The sequence below is a fragment of the Caloenas nicobarica genome, chromosome 11 (assembly GCF_036013445.1).
Source record: "Caloenas nicobarica isolate bCalNic1 chromosome 11, bCalNic1.hap1, whole genome shotgun sequence".
Lineage (NCBI taxonomy): Eukaryota > Metazoa > Chordata > Aves > Columbiformes > Columbidae > Caloenas > Caloenas nicobarica.
This window is the reverse complement of record NC_088255.1, coordinates 17,016,379-17,033,130: the sequence shown is the minus strand read 5'-3', so window position 1 is coordinate 17,033,130 and position 16,752 is coordinate 17,016,379. Positions and strand designations below refer to the sequence as shown.

The window sequence follows — 16,752 nt, the reverse complement described above, 5'->3', positions numbered from 1 at the left end:
TGGGTTGTGTAACTAATCATTTGCATTCCTTCCATCATCGGTGAACATTATAATAACTCTAGAAACAATTTTATTAAACATGTATTCCTTCTGCCACAGCAAATTCAAATATCACTTGACAAGATGCAACCAAGGAAACCCAATTTTAAGTTGCCTGACATCAAGCAAGCAGTAAGGACAGTGGAATGTTTCTTTTGCCTCATATCAAGAGGGAGGAGAAATATCAAAGTAGTGGAGGCACTGGACATCTACTGTTAAAACCAACTGATACTGAAAGATTTAAATATCACCAAAAAAACCCCCAACAATAACAAAACACAAAAACTGGAACTGAAATCCATTCTCAGACCTTGAGGACCAGATTTCTGCTCACCCCAGAAGAAAAAAGAAAAGGCTGGACCACAGGTGTTTGCCTTGGTCCCAAGCAGCTTTGTTGCACTTGGTGATAGCACCAGTTACCTTCCCTATAATCCAAATTGAAGACTAAACTGCTGCTCAGCCAGAGCTGATAACCACATCTTTACGGTTTCAAACATACTCCAAATCTCCTAACTACATGTAATGCAGAATGGTATAGCCTGATAACATTAAACATTTTTGAGACAAGACTGAAATATTAGCAACTGATTTGCATTAGACCAGTCTGACAGGTTTTCTTCTGCAAAGCCAGCATACTCTACAAGAATGATTAAGAGATGCTGCAGCAGAAATTAAAGTTGCAAATAATTCACTAGAGATATAAACAAGTAAAAATTCCATTTCCACAAAAAAACCTTAGAACTTAAGAATCAGACAATTACATGTCTCATGGTTAAAGCTCTACACATACTGAGAATTAGCCTCAAACTAGCTACTATATCTAAAATATAAAATAGAATGCAGATAAAAAGAACAAGTGACCCTTAAACTTTAGTTTAACTAGATATTTCACAAGACAAATTGGACAAGCAAAACCATTTGCTTTGCAGAATTCGCACAAGAAATGCTATTTGCAGAAGGCTAAACATGTTCTCCAGTATTGCATGGTATTTAGATTATCTATTATATCAAGAGGCAAAAAAAATAAACATCTTCAAAATCAGACTCACTTGTCATGAAAAGAAAGTTTCTGAAGAACAATGAGAGGCTCCCAATTGAACTTCAGGAAAAAAACAATCCAATTGCTCTAGTATCAGAATTTAAATGGGAAAATAAATGCAAGATATAAAGGTCCTGAGACTACTATTTATAAATTAGAAAGATAACCTTTCATGGGTTATTCGCTGAATATTTGTGTACAACAAGGACCAGAAGTACCAGAACATCAGTCATCATCTAATGTAGGGTCTATAAAAGATTGTTAAAATTCCTAGTTATATTCTATGATTCCTTTAGAACAGAAAGATAAATGTGTTGAAGAAATTTAGAACTGGACAAAACAAAGTCAGTATTGAAGACTCGGGAAGCTGCAAAGCTGTAGGAAGAAGAAAATTCCAAGCAGGGATATTTTCAACTTCAAAGGAAACAAAAGTAGGGCAGGAGAGGTGGGGAGGTAGAACAGGCGGGAGTCAAAGCATGAAACAGTTCTCAACAAAATTTTCATAGTCAAAGTTTGTTGTCATGTTTTTGGACTATGTTCAGAAAGCCTCTCACCTTAGAAACATATTTCTTTGGACTGGAAAAGGTACAAGGACAGCCCCTCACAAAGCTATGGGTCAGCTCCATTCCACATTCCCATCTCATTCTATCATTTGCCTGATATGCAAAACAGATATTGAATACGTGAATATCACAAGAGACTTTCCCTCTGCTAGAGGAGATCTCTTCAGGCAAACTGACTGAGTTTCATACATTTATTGCTATTGAAACTGACGTAGAAAATGGGATAGTTCAGTGTCTAGAGCCCACCAAATTCTTGCAGGGACAGTTTCTTTTCTTCTTCGAAAATTCAAGGCAAAAATGTAACCTGCTCTCTGCAGCAGAGTATCCTAAAAACCTCCTGAAAAAGCACAGAAATTCCCGTGCAATAGAACCGTAGAGACAAATCTCAATTTGCATGGACTTGTTGATTTATACATCCTGAGGACCACCTCGGAGTATCCTTTGAGCAAGACTAGACTGCAGACATCTCCTCACCCCCACATGGATGTGCTCCTCCCTTGGTTATCCAACAGCTCTTCATCTAAAGCTCACCTGCCTGAATTTGGCTAAATCTTATGTTTGATACACTTACTTAATACACTGCTGTTGCTCCTCTGAGACACAGCAGAAGTCCAACAGAATGCTTTACAGAGTCTTGAGCCCTTCATTTCAGAAGCATACAGGGAGCACAGAGCACTACACTTCATTTACTCGATGACCAGATTGAGCAGTGAACCCACCACCGAAGAGCTGACATGTATGGTGAGACCTCATACCCCTGCACGGCTCAGCGACGCCACAGGACGCGATCGCCCCTTTCTGCTGAGGAAAAATAAATTTCCTGCTTTATTAGTGTATTGCTGTTGTAATAAGGTGCAACTCCAGCCATGAAAATTACAGTAGGGATAACGTTCATCTATCTGTCTTTACAGAAAGGGCCCCCATTCTCCTTGTAACATGTGTAACTCTCATAAAACATAAGCACGCTAACACAGAACATTAAACCTGGTGAACTGGAACATCTTTCATGAAGGGAAGTCCGGTTGTGTGTTTGGTGGGCAGTAAGTCACACCATCCTGCACACACACAGCAGCCGCAGCAGCAAACTGTCTCCCTGGCACACAGAAGTGACTGCAGCCCTTCTTCACCTTGTGACATTGAGGCCATCATCACACCAGTCTGAGAAAAACTGGAAAAGAGCTCAGCACATACCCTCACGTGCCCCCTTACATACCCTTTTTTTCTTTTATGCTTACAGCCAGTTGAAGAATATCTCAGCACTAACGCAGCCATCAAACCCTCTCCTTGACACCTGAATTCAGAGGTTTTCCAAGGTGTGTCTACTGAATCATGTCAGAATTTAGTCACTGAATGCCAGTTGCATGACTTCTTGTTAATCCCTTTGTTCCTTTAGCCCAAGGCTAGTATTTCTTTTGATCAATACAAATCTTTTCTGTCATCTTATTTTTGCTGTCACTCTGAAGTATTATGTTGCTGAGCCAAGATCTTCATTTATCCCTGGTATTGCAGTCATGTCCCTCCTGACAGTCACCCTGTGAATATATCATTATCAATCTCCCTGATCCTCCCAGGTTGGTACATAAATTTACCTCTCAGGAATTGACTTCCATAAAGTTGTAAGTCCCACCCCATTAAATGCCACTGGCTGCAACAGAGGCTTCACTTGAACGTGGCACTGCTGAGACACGTTTGGTGTATGCCATGCTGAAGAGAATCATTCACCAACGTTCGAGGGGGGACACAAGGAGTTGAAATCATGGATACTGGAAGCTCCAGCTAATTTTTCACATCTGTTCAAAGTAGTATTTAATTTAATAGTAGGTACAGCACCACTTCCCACTTTATACTGGAACACCCCTTTATACTTAAATAGAAATACCAATGAAATAGTTACAATAAAAAAAAAGAGTCCTTCCTTTTATATACTCAGCATACAGTAAATGAGACAAGGCTTTGTATGTGTAATGGTTAGACCTTATAAATCTCTGCATGCAAGACACAAAGCAGAATCATCTCCATTTAGAACAGCTGAAGATTCAAGTCTCCTTTTGTCTGCAGTGCTACTCAATATCAAAATCCAGCATTTTTCATATCAGCTAAACAGAACACCAGTCCAGAGCTGAGAGTAGGATAATGGACGTAGCTTTCAGAAATAATTTTATCACTGGGACAGATTCACAGTAACAAACTGTAGCAATGCTATGTATGAGTATTGTCACTCTTCATAGTGCAACACATTTTTCACTAATTCAGAAAACCCTGAAAAGTTGGTGGCTTTCTGTGCTTTTCCTTCTCCATCCTTCTCATATACACTCCAGAAGATGATGAAAAATAGCTAATTAGCCATACTGTTATCCAGCCAGAAGAAACAGATAATGAGAATGTTTAAATACTAGAAATAAACAAAACTTTTGGACCCAATCTCACTCTTATTCACTTCATGGTACTACTATTCTTGTATTTTGTTCTCTGAGTAGTAAGTCCATATACATAAACAAATACATACATATGTTTATGCCTGTATTTACACCCGTCTAAGAAAAATCGAAATGTGTATTTCCTTGCCACCTACCCAAAAGCTGATAAATTCTCTAATACTAGACAACATCCTACTCTCTGTCATACCGCACTACGGTAACAGCGAAACAAAGTAACCTCTACACAGACACTACCACCTGGGTTTGGTAATTAAACCCAATACTACCATTTCAAGCTTTTCCTGAGCATCTCTAAACCCAGAAAAATTTCCAGAATTACCAATCTCACATTAGACGCCTTAGTTCTAGGTCTTGGCTCAGCCACAAATACCACCACATTTGCTGGCATGAGCAGCCGGTTTTCAGCAGCCATCCTACAGCTACCCCTTTGATTACCTAATTATCTCTAATTTTTGAGCAGACAACTGTATTACCATAGCCAATAATAAGGGTAATCAAACGCATAAGCAAACCAGACAAAGATACTGATATATATTGTTGTTCAGTTCCCTTGCACATGTGATTTTCACAGCTACAACCATTCAAGCCTTCAATATAAAGCAAGATCTTCATCATGTCTTACCATCATTGCAAGGTTTCTGGGTAGTTGTATTGGGGCTGAGGAGGGTTATTTGTGGAGGGATGTTTGGTTGGTTTGTTGGAGTTTTTTGTGGGTTTTTTCTTGTGTTTTGTTTTGGGTTTTTTGTTTGTTTTGTCTTTTTGTTGCTGTTAAAAAAATATTCAACATACAACTGTTTGATTCTACCAACCTTTCCAATTCTCATCAAAATGCCAAATTCTTTTTTCACCAAATATGTTCTGCCCGTGTTCCCGCACGTTTGCTTATATTAAATAAAATCCTTTTGATCCTTATATGCCAAGACAACACCACTTACTCATAGTAACTAAATGCTTGATCGATATTTCAGAAAAAAGAAAAAAAAACACCACACCACACACACCCCAACAAACCTGTACCCAGTAGCAATGTAAAGCTTACTAACAGTAGGAAATCTCCACAAGCCAAGTTAGGATATAATTAACAACTTACAGCTAAAACAGCAGGTAAGTAGATAGTTTCATTATGAAGAATATCTATCAGGAAGTGTTACTGTTTCCAGCACCCTCTTCTGTTATGCGGTTTTATCTTCTTAAAAAAAATCTACATTACCCTGTAAAAATGGTGGGTAGGTGGGTTTGGGGTTTTTTTTCTGCATGTTTTTTAACAGCAAATGATAAAACAACACGTCTGTGCCACCTTGTTCTCATTCATCTGACAAAAAAAATCTCTTTAGTCAATAGAGAGCAGACAGGCCTGTCCTCCCACAAAGACCATTAATATTTATTTATCCTGATACAACTGAAAAAATGTTATAATTATAGACACAGGCCAATTTGGAGCTCATTATCTCCACACATTTTTGTTTCTGTTCGTGCATCTTTCCATGAGTGTATATAACCTGGCAAAACGTTCTTCCTTTATTATAACTCACCATATTTTGTGTTATCATCTGAAGCCTGCAACACAAAAATAATCTTCACTTATTGTATAATAATAATATAGAAATGCACTGTCTGGAATACTTCATTGCCAAAATGGTTTTTTAAGAGGCAGATTTTGCTTTTCCTTAGTCCAAAAAAATTCATCATAACTAAAATACATTTTCAGAATATCAGATCATTTCTTGTCTTATTGATGACTATGCAGGTAGGCAACAATCTTTAATGTTAGAACTTTGTACCATTTTTCTCCTAAAGCTTTAATTGATGGAAAAACTAAAATTTGAAAAGGGAAATCAGAAACAAAAATAGCATTTATTTTCTTCAACATAATGTATTAGCAAGAAATGACTGCAGTAATTCTGCAGAATTATTATGGAGCCCCCCAGTAATAATCTGCCAGAGGGAGAAAATAATAAATAATAGACTGCCCATCACGTCAGGTGAGTGTTCCCTATGCAAGGCAATGTGCACTGTGGCACATGTGGAGCAAGAGTCGCTTTCTGGATGTATAATCCCTAATACATAATAACCGCAGTTTTGCATAGTCTCTTATGCAAAGGGAAGTGTTTCACTTTTACTATAGGAAACCGTACAAGTCAGCTTTAGCATATTTGTTCTAGTAGCTCTTGTGATGACATGAAATTCTGGCAAATAATAAATATTGAATGTTTTTTGAAATTAAGAATCTTTAGAAATTGCCATTTGAGAGCTAGATCACACTACTGTTTATCATTCAAGGAGCATAATCAGTGAAAACTTTGTGTTTAACATCTAAAAATATGCAAGAATGCTAACAGAAAATAATACTTGGTTTAAACAGGACTTATTTTAACTATAACTCTAACCGAGACAGTTATTGTGTTAACAATTCAATGTTGGTTGAAAACCATTCTCTCATGACTGATTTATACAGACTGAAGTAGGCATATGTTATGCTACAGGTGGATGTGAGGTCATAAGAAACCACTTTACAGTCTTCCCAGAAGTACAGTGTCAAAAAGGTCACCTGTGGTAAAGGATCTTTTGGATTAGTCTTTCAAATCAATGCATGAATTAGAGACAATTTACATATAAATGGGCTAATACTCTGGCTTTGAAATTAGATGAATTTTTAAGAGATTTAAGGAACAGCAGAAAAGGTCAGTTAGGCATTAAGTATACATAATGCAATTTTTAAAAACTGCATGTCTTTGAACTACATGTTTCTGGTTTATTAATATTTTGTATTCATAGCCTGTTCTGCTCAGAAAGGTAGTGCCAGCTATTTGTGAGCAATGCAGAAAAATGATCCATGCCAGGGATATCAGAATTGAGGTGAGCATGGTCTAAGACTGAGTGAAATTTTCTTAATGTTAACATATTTCAAAAGCATTTTTGTTTTCATAAGACAATACTAAGAAGCTTTAGTCAAAGTCAGTGAAGATTATTATATGCTGGAAAACAAACAATCTTACAAAGACTTGTCATATTACTTTTTATTTTCTCCTTCATGCAAATCAAGGTTCCAGTACAGTTGATTTCTCCCTCTTTAGACCCTTGTGACAAGAATGTCTTATTCTTCCCTATACAGCAGACCCTGCACTGGATTTTATTGTTCCTGGCAGCCTAGAGACAAAAAAAGATCTAAGAATGAACCTTCAGCTTTGTGCATGTGCATACATGTGTATGTGTAAATAAGCTTTTGGAATCAGGATTTTTCTTCCTCATTTTCAGAAAGAATCCTTAAATCCACCATATTATTTTATGTGGACATTCTTTCCTTAGACCTTTTTAAATGTTGTTTCTTTCCATAAAGAAGTCCTTATTGATTCCTACATTCTGCTGCTTTTGCACCACAGTACACCTTGGTGATTTGCAGAATTAGGAAATGACAGTGATATAGGATCCAGTATTACATTTAAAAAAATACATTCGATTAGCTCCTTTTGCATAGATCTGTGTAATTAATAGTATGTTCGTCTTCCTGTTCATGGATGGCACAGAGCTCAAATATAAAGACAGTCAAAAAACAGATACTGAAATAAAATACCTTCTTCAAGGCCAAGGGTAGACAGACAGTGCTTGCTCAAATCATCTAAGTAAAATCCAGCATCCTATAAATACAAACAATGTGGTTCAGTGCTGAAGCATTTTACTAACAGTACTTCTGGATTCTTAGTATCCATGCCATTGACTTCATGTTTTGTCAACACTGAGATGGATCATATTTAGTGGATTTATGTTTTTCACAACTGGACTTGGGATGAAAGAAAAAAAATGTAAGGAATATTACAAGGTCAAATAATTTAAAAAAAAGAAAATCAAAAAAGCAGCAGTGACAGTAAGCAAACAGCACTGATGCACAGGGCTGGCTATTGATGGGACATGACAAATAGCCAAAGTACTTCTCTATAACCAAAAAGAAAAAATAGTATTTTAAAACAGAATGATTGCTTGCTAAAAAGCACCAATGAATTATAACTTATGTTGCACCACAAGAATAATCCAACTGATAATATCCTACAGGATTTAATAAAGACAAAACCAGCATGTGTCACAGACATTAACAATACTGTTCTATGAAAAGCTTCAAAATAATTTAAAGTTCATAATCTTTCCATACAGCTAATGTTAAAAATTACAGAATTCTAAAGAAAATATGATTATCAAATCAACCTTTAGGATACTTTCCTTAGCAAGCCTGTTTTCTATCATACTGTGGAGTGCAGAACAAATTTTATGTGGTAATTATTAAATTGGTCCCTTCCCTTACAGGAAGGCAAAAGAAATCAACAGATGCTTGCAATGAGCCCTGCAGCAAAGCACAATCAGGAACTAGAACATTTTATAGTTTGAGTTGATTTCAGAAGATAAACAATGAAGTTATATAGATATAAACAGAATTCTGAGGCACATTAAAGAAGTAGCAAATTAAGGCATAGAAGATACACTACAACTAACAAACTCTAGGTAAGTGGTAACACCACTGTTAAGACAATTATTTAGTTAAGTATTCAAGAAACCAGTGAGTTTCAGATGACATACGTCCTACATAAAGTATATACTTTATCAGAACGAGATCAGTTTTAGCTTGAACTACAGAACACAACCTTCCAGGCAGCTTAGCTTTTGAAATAAAAAAAAGTAAAAAATACATTTTTTTATTAAAAGATATCCAACAGACCAAAAGAGAAAAGTACTTCCCAGTAATTTGATAAATAATTCTAATATTACAGAAAGCATTAACCATAAAGGAACAAGGACATCAAATGTCTAGTTCCTGGGAAAGCATTATTTATAGGACAAACTACTTTTCACAAGAGCAAACTGAGCCCTCAAATGTAAAAGATAATTTAAGATGGTTAAAGAAATGTTTAAAAAGAATTCAAAGATTTTTTTATTCTCTTCCTATGGTAAATTCATTCCTACAGAACCAAAAATAGCTTAAACCAGTTACGACAGAGTTGAGGGAAAATTAACACAGATTTATCTTGACAAATTACCATTCTGTGCAGATACTGTTAACGCAGGTAGATGAACTTGTACAGCAATTCAGTTGATGAAAAGCCAGATTGCTTTTGGTACATAACTGACTTTCTCTAGCGCAGATTATGCCCATAAATGGGTTCATTTCTTTAGTTGCCAATTCTATATAAACATATTTTAAGTAAAAGCTACCATGAAAAACAAAATACCAAAAATTTAATCCCACAGTACCGTCGGTTCAAATGCAAAAAATATTAAAACTACTTATCTATATGATTTTGAATGGTTTCATGTGTGAACATGTTATAAGACAGAGGAACATTATTGCATATATATGAGACTCAGCACATGTGGAACAATTCTCGCATTTTCAATCAGTGCTTTATAAGAAGTATACAAAAATAAAGATATATCACTCAATCATGCAGGTACTAGAAGATCTGCGATAATAATAATTGGGAAAAAAGCCTTGGTATGGTTTATAAGGTTATAGGAGCTTGTGTCAAATATAACAACAAGAAGCATGAACTTAAGCTAAGGAAAGGTCATCTTCAAAGAGAATGTTGGAAGAAATGCCTTACACAGAGAATAGTTACGATTGAAAATAAACCAGTATGACAACCTTTGCAACAAGTGATATAAACTTTAAAAGGTGACAAGCATTTGAAAGACAGTTATTGTGCAAATAGAGAAAGAGGGAGACAGAGATGTCTGGCCTTTTCAAAAATAGGCTTTGCATCCATCTGTCTTTAAATGACCAGCATAACACCCCTATCTACTGCCTCATAAGTCCACTAAAAAAAAGAAAATTGACACCAAACAAAACTGAAGGATCTAACAAGAAGAACCTGACAGCTGAAATGGGTCTTAGAGATTCCATCTCCAAATGTTATTGCCTGATCTTGCTCATTTCAGTGAAGGAATAAATGTTGTGCCATCTATTTCAGAGCCTTCATTTTTCTTTTAATGATTCTTTCACTTCTTACACAAGTTTTGATTCAATAATTTCGGTCTTTAAAACCAAATGTATAAGATTAAGTGGCTACCCCTCACAAATATACTGAAGTTGCATATTGAAAAAGTTAAAATTTTTATCTTGTACATTCTGGACATCATCCTGAATCCCACATCTTTAAAAGACAGAAAAAACCCCTATTTTTACCCATTTTATGAAATATCAAGAACAGTTGAATACTGCTTTTTAAAGTTCTGACCAATCCTAGGAAAGGCAAGAGATACTCAGTTCTTCAGTGAAGGGATCAATAATTTACAGGATTCCATTAAAAATTAACTCCACTGTATCCTCCCACATGCAATACAAAACAAACTACTAACCACAGCCACCTGCTTGCTCAAAAGGGAAACTGCTTCTGGAATTAACATTTGTTATTGTCTGTGCTAACAGATTCTACTGAGATTGGTCTTGGGTTACTGTCATTCAATAATGTTGCTAATGAGAAAAATTTTTACCATAATTAGTGTTTTTTAGAAAGCAAGAAGTTGAATGGTTCTCAAAAGCTTTAGTGATTTATGGTGATTTCCACCATAAAGATGACAATATATCAGCTTACCAGGTGTCAGATAATGCAATGGAACATTGAAAAAAGTGTGTTTTCTGAATACTTCCCAAATAAATACCTGCTTCTTTATTCTCAGCAAGCAGTCACAAGTATCTCTCATCTGATTCACTTAACTTATACATCATGTATTAAAACCTCTAATGGTCATTTATAATTTCTTTGTCTCAACAGCAGTACACTATGTACACTACCCTGCAAAGATCCAAAACGATACAGTCATTATTTTCAGACATTTAAAAATATTAGGTGTTTAGTAAAATATTTGAAATTTATTTAAATGAGAAATAAATACCATACTACACAATTATTCCAGATGCACCCTAGAGGTGATGTGACTATAAGATATGGAATCGCACATTTCTTATCTGTCAAGAGTACTTCGAAGAACAAGACAGTTGAAGGAAATCATTTCAATAGAAATTCAGGCCACTGCATTTGAACCATCATATCCACACATTCAAAACAGAGACTGAAACCAATACACCTGCCTATGTGGAATTTGTATCTTTTAGCCAAGACAATATTGATGCTCCCTGACAATCAGCTGCTGCTCATCTTACAGAGTGACACCTGACCCTTGCACATCTCCAATGTGAGTATAGAACTAACAGTTATCAGCATCACCTTGTTGCAGCTGGTGAAAAAATGGGCAAGTAAGACTTGTATCACCTTCCAGTCCTTTACAACTATCTCTTTTCAGCTCCTTTGGGGAGCCAGCTGGCTCTAACAGACTCAGTCTCTAGTGTCTGCCTCTTTCTCACCATAATTGTAAAGCTGGGAACAAGTAAGACACATGTATTTGTTCCTCTCTTGTCACTAAAATGAAAATGTCTCCTGCTATTTTGTCAGGTTTGAGTATCCCTCTGCTGGACAAGACCTCATTTCTCTAGAGTAAAGCAGAGCTTATGGAGGGGAAACCAGAAGGAAAAAAAGTATATTAATTTAAATTATGTTTCCCTTTCACAAGTGACCTGTTTAAAAAAGAAAAAACTCTGGGTCACAGGTAAGGAAGTAGAAATTCCTTGAATAAAGTACAAAATGAAAAAGCAACTTCTCCCCATCACCAAAAAGCAAGAGTTTCTTCCAAAAAGATTTTATGACAGACTAACCACAGCTTTATGCAAGGGAAAAGTGATAAATATCAACATATGTGATAGCTGCTGGTTATCAAAGTGAATACTTTAGAACTCATTTACTAGATATGTGTCTGCCAATACATCAACTGCTTGAGTTGCTCATTCCATAGCTGAACAAGAAACAATTTCAAAGCATTTTTTTACATAATGCTTAACAATTAATCAAATTGTATCCATTGCTTTTTCAAATGAACCACTTTTCCTTTCAAATTACACAGCTAATAATGGGTTTATTCTTAAACTGATTGATAATTCTTTGTCTTCATAAAAATACAAATGGAAGAGGGAGAAGTTTGATATCCCACTGTCCTGCAGCATGTTCATTTTATGCCACTCAGTAAATCAAAGGGCAAGCAAGTATCTCTGCATATTATGTAGTTCATATTTTTACTCTATGGCTGGATAAACCCAGGTCACTTCTGTATTAGCAGTTTTACTCACCCAAGATGATCAAAGTGCCTAAGAGCTACAAGGTAGCCTGGCAGGAGTTTTGTCCTAACCTATTCATATTCATAATGGGAAGATCATTGAGTTTCTGATCAATTTGCATGCTTAACTAGCCTTGCTGTATTTCTTATCTAACCTGAAACTTTGTTTAAATTTCAGTCTGTTCTGGTTTAGCTGTTCTGTTTAGGCCTAGGAAAAAAAAAATAGTATTTACCCTCTTTGGATTGGTCATTTATGGTTTTGAGGACATAAGGTTTTGGGGTTTATTTTGTTTGGTTTTGGTTCTTCGCTAAACTACCTCAATTCTTAGGAATTTGGAGCCTGAGGAGTACTCTAGAAATGTCAAATCAAGTAAGACTCCTCTTCAACTAGATCAGTTCTATATTAACCAGTAAATTCATTTACAGAGTGGGAACATAGTATACTTTTCTCTGCCACCAATAGCTGAGACCATAGATGATTAATCAATGATATACCCAAGGCTTTGATACTTCAACACATTGTACCACCAGCCACATCATCCATCTCCTGCTTTCCCGGATCATTTCCATTGTATTCCACCGCAATCTACCAAAACAAACCCACAATCCTATCAAACATGAGCAATGAAACCCAAGTGTAAGAACCTTCTTTGCTTCCCAAATCAGAAGTATCCTGGTGGTTCCTTATAAGAAGCAAAGATAGTTTTATATTAAGATTTTTCTTTTAGCGTTAAAACCAGTGATGTTTTTCCTCCCTGCCAAACTAACAGTTCAGTATTGAAAGGGTTTGATTTCACTATATAATTTCTTCAGGGAATTACTATTAGAGTCATCAGCTCACTAGCATGACCACTTGGGGGTCCCATTATTTCCACAGGCATTTGAACAGAAAAGACTAAGGCTCCAATGTCTGGAAATACTCTGGCTTCAGTAAACTTTAGCTTTACAATTCATACAGGCACATCAGCTGCACAATTCATTTACCTGTTAAGTAACATTGGCTTGGTGAAGAATTAGAAGATGCAGAGGGCTACAGGCAGAGAAGCAGAAGACAGCAGAAGCTTTGTATTTGACTGTACCTCACAACAGATTTCAGGAGAAAGTCAGTCTCTCTTGAGAGGTTCGGGTGTACAGCTGGGTATGCTGTTTACCAATGCCAAGCCTCTTGGCTTCATAAAAATCTGCCGTTGTGATCGGATTAAAACATTTTTACAAGAGATACAGAGGAATAAGCTCTATCACAGGTCATGAAATAACCCTCACCCCAGCTCCGTCTACTGGGGATTGGACTCTCCAGCCTAATCTCTTAAACAAAGAGCCTTATATACAGCCCATGCCATGAGTATCTAAAGCTGTTTTCCATTACTGGATCTATTGTAATCCTTCTGTTCCATTCTAACGTGTTCCAGTGCACATGATTGTGCTCCCAGTTGAAAGATGAAGCATGTAGATATAGTGACTCAGAGATTCCTGTTACATGATTTAGCTGGTTTGGGGTGGCTTTTCCCCCCTACAAGGTGTTTGCAAAGACTGTTTAAATGGGTACTGAAATGGATACGTGTCGCGTATCTCCCCTGTGACAATATGTTAGCAATTAGGATTTTTTTTAATTCATTTTTTGTTCATTGCTGTCAGGACCATGTGAAGAAATCACTGATGGGTCTCATGTCCCAATGAATAGAGTAGTATATTCATATGAGAAATACACACTTACATTAGGAGGCTGGAGAAGGCCTCTTCTATGTATTACTCAATATTTACCTGAAAAAGGAAAACACGATTTAGAGGCTTTTAATAGAGAGGGTCACAAAATTATTCAATGGAAAAATTAATACATGTGTGGTCATTGTGTGGAGAGGTGTGTTCTCCATGGGAATCTTACTGAACTCACAACAGAACAGTTTGGTTTGGCAAGACTCAATTTCTACATTTTTTTTTTTCACATATAGTTACAAACGTGTACCTTGCTTCATAGGACATACTTCTGCCACAAAACTATCAAAGCAAAAAACTTCAGTAATCATTAACATTTAGAGCATCGATTATCTGTTAAAGTACCAGCTGCCAAAATGTCTGTTTAGTAAGCAGTATCATAATTGGAAAGCATTACCATCAATACCAAGTATTTTAGGATAAGCACTAAACATAGATTTGCCATAAAGCAAAACCTTGGAAAACCTAATTTTTCTTTGGGAAGAAGCTTTGACATAACATCTTTTCATTCAGATTTTCTTTTAAGCCTCAGCCCAAAGATTATGAATTCTGAATCTTAATTTGTTCTGCTCTTTAGAACAAATCACAACTCTGTCCTTACAGATAGCACTGCTAAAGCTGATCAGTCTTCTGAAAGGGTTACATGATATGACATTAACTTCCTACCACTACACAGTAAACCAGTACAGCGTCTGAAGAGAACAGAAAAGCCAACGTATTTTTCATTTTTGTATACTGTTAGAAGCTCCTTGCTGAGGCCTGTTTTAGCTACACAAGTATTTCAGCTCCAAGGATAAGAAAAAAAAACCCAACACATACCATATATCTTAGTGCAAAGGATGATGAGACTGATTTTGTGGTATGCAAGGAAGGGACAATATGACCCTACGCATTTCACTCTCAATTACTCTAGTGCATTACAGGGGAATGGAGATTAAACATTCCTGTCATGCACGAGATGTATGCAGCTGCCTCATATGATTTGCTGAAGGTCAGGAGTAAGGCCAAACCTATGACTGCATTCTAGCCAAGTAATTCAGAAGTCCCTTTTCCAAGTGTGATTTGATTATGAGTTATTAGGAAATATGAGCCTGCAGTAAGACATATGCCAATATTTAGAAGACAAATATATGCAACAATCCACACTGTTATTGTAATTTAGGGACATGAAGGTTTCTCTAAGATTAAGTACAAAGCCACCATGAACAGAATTAAACTAATGTAGCATTTTGTCAGGCTACAGAGAGTTTAACACTGGAAAGTGCTTTAAGTAGTAGTTCGTTGGTTCTATTAAATAACTCTGTCCAAGTGCACATTTTGTGGGATAGTCATTTCCACATCAGTAACTCGCCCATTTTTTGTTGCCATCAATATGATTTACTGTCATCCAATAAAACCTTTATGGTTTCGCAAAAGTAACATAAGCATCTATAAAGAGGAAATATTTGGTTTCAGAAATGTAATTCCAGTGTTTGAGATCAACTGTTGTTGAATAAGAATGGAGAAATGCATACTTGGTTTTGTATTCTTCCAAAGCACTTTTCTCAAATGCAAACAAAAAGTTAACAACAATGTGCACAGCAAAAATATGCACAAAAAAAGGCTTGAATAGAGTACAAATTCTGGTTGGTAGGGACATAGTATTTTAAAACTTAAGGACTTGACTTGATATACTTGACTGCTAATGACCACCTAGAATGTTCACTTTAGCACTAGTACCTGGATGAGAATTAGCAAGTGACGGAGTTGACAGCCAGAGTATGAGTTTGGAGACCTAATCAAAAATGTCCTGAGAAAAGACCCCTTGGGTCTTTGCCAGAGCAACATCCTCAGCTGACAAGTTTCAGCATTTCTGAGCACCATATCTAAACCAGGATCTGCACTAAAAAACACAAAACCAAACAAACTTCCCAAGACTGAGAAGGTGATGAAAGTACCTCCAAGGAAAAATAAGAATAGAACTAACTCATGGATAATTGGATGTTAATAACTAACAATTCTGGGAAACCAAATCTGGAGAAAAGCACAAATTATCAATCCTTCCAGTAGCAATCCTCAAAGGAAGGTCAAAACATCACAACACTCCTTGAGCAGATTCCTTGAAACCAAAATATTTCTTCAGGAACACATCTCTAATGTTACCTTTGACAACATTAACAGTTCGAGCAATTTTTTGCCTGGTTTTGAGTCCTAATTTTTATTTTCAGTAATTTAACCAGTTTAATGTTATTAGTGGCTAAGAATCAAGCAAAAATGGATCCTCCTGTCCTAAATACTCTATGAATACAGAATAGTCCATACACCATGTCCTGAAGAGTCTCCATGACCCAACAGCAGGGACCAACACTGAGTCACATGCAGCTTTTAGTGTTCACCATTGCCAAGAAGAAGGGAAGGAAGATAAATGCGGATTCTCTTTTTCCTCAGCTAGAAGGGGACATCTAACAAAGCCATTCAAACAGAAGGGGATCATTTTACAGGGTGCCAGGTCTCTGCAGAGATTACTGTGCACATGCTTTACTGTTTGAAATGAGAGCAAAGCCCACCTTTGTTACAAAACCTGCAGCCTTCAGCAAGGAAGGATAAAATGCACTGGCATAAGCATTCAGATCAACTTCACTTGAGCATCCATGGCTGCTTTCATTGGTGTTCCAGCAATGAATAGTTTGCCCTTTTTTTTTTTTTCTTTTCCATTCATGGCTAGGTGATTTAATACAGCTCTTTCAAAAGCCATTATAATTACAGAATCTAAGCTATTAAAAGAAATCTTAATAAAAAAGAAAATTCTCCTCATCACATAAAAGGAAGC

General features: G+C 36.4%; 1 protein-coding gene across 1 annotated transcript in view; it reads right to left on the bottom strand.

The window, feature by feature from the left end:
• The window catches only part of FHIT (fragile histidine triad diadenosine triphosphatase), a 555,478-nt gene that overhangs the window by 451,977 nt on the left and 86,749 nt on the right, over positions 1–16,752 (bottom strand). The window contains exon 2 of the mRNA XM_065642808.1: positions 13,945–13,991. The gene's annotated coding sequence lies outside the window, so the exon portion shown is untranslated. The remainder of the gene's footprint in view (positions 1–13,944; positions 13,992–16,752) is intronic.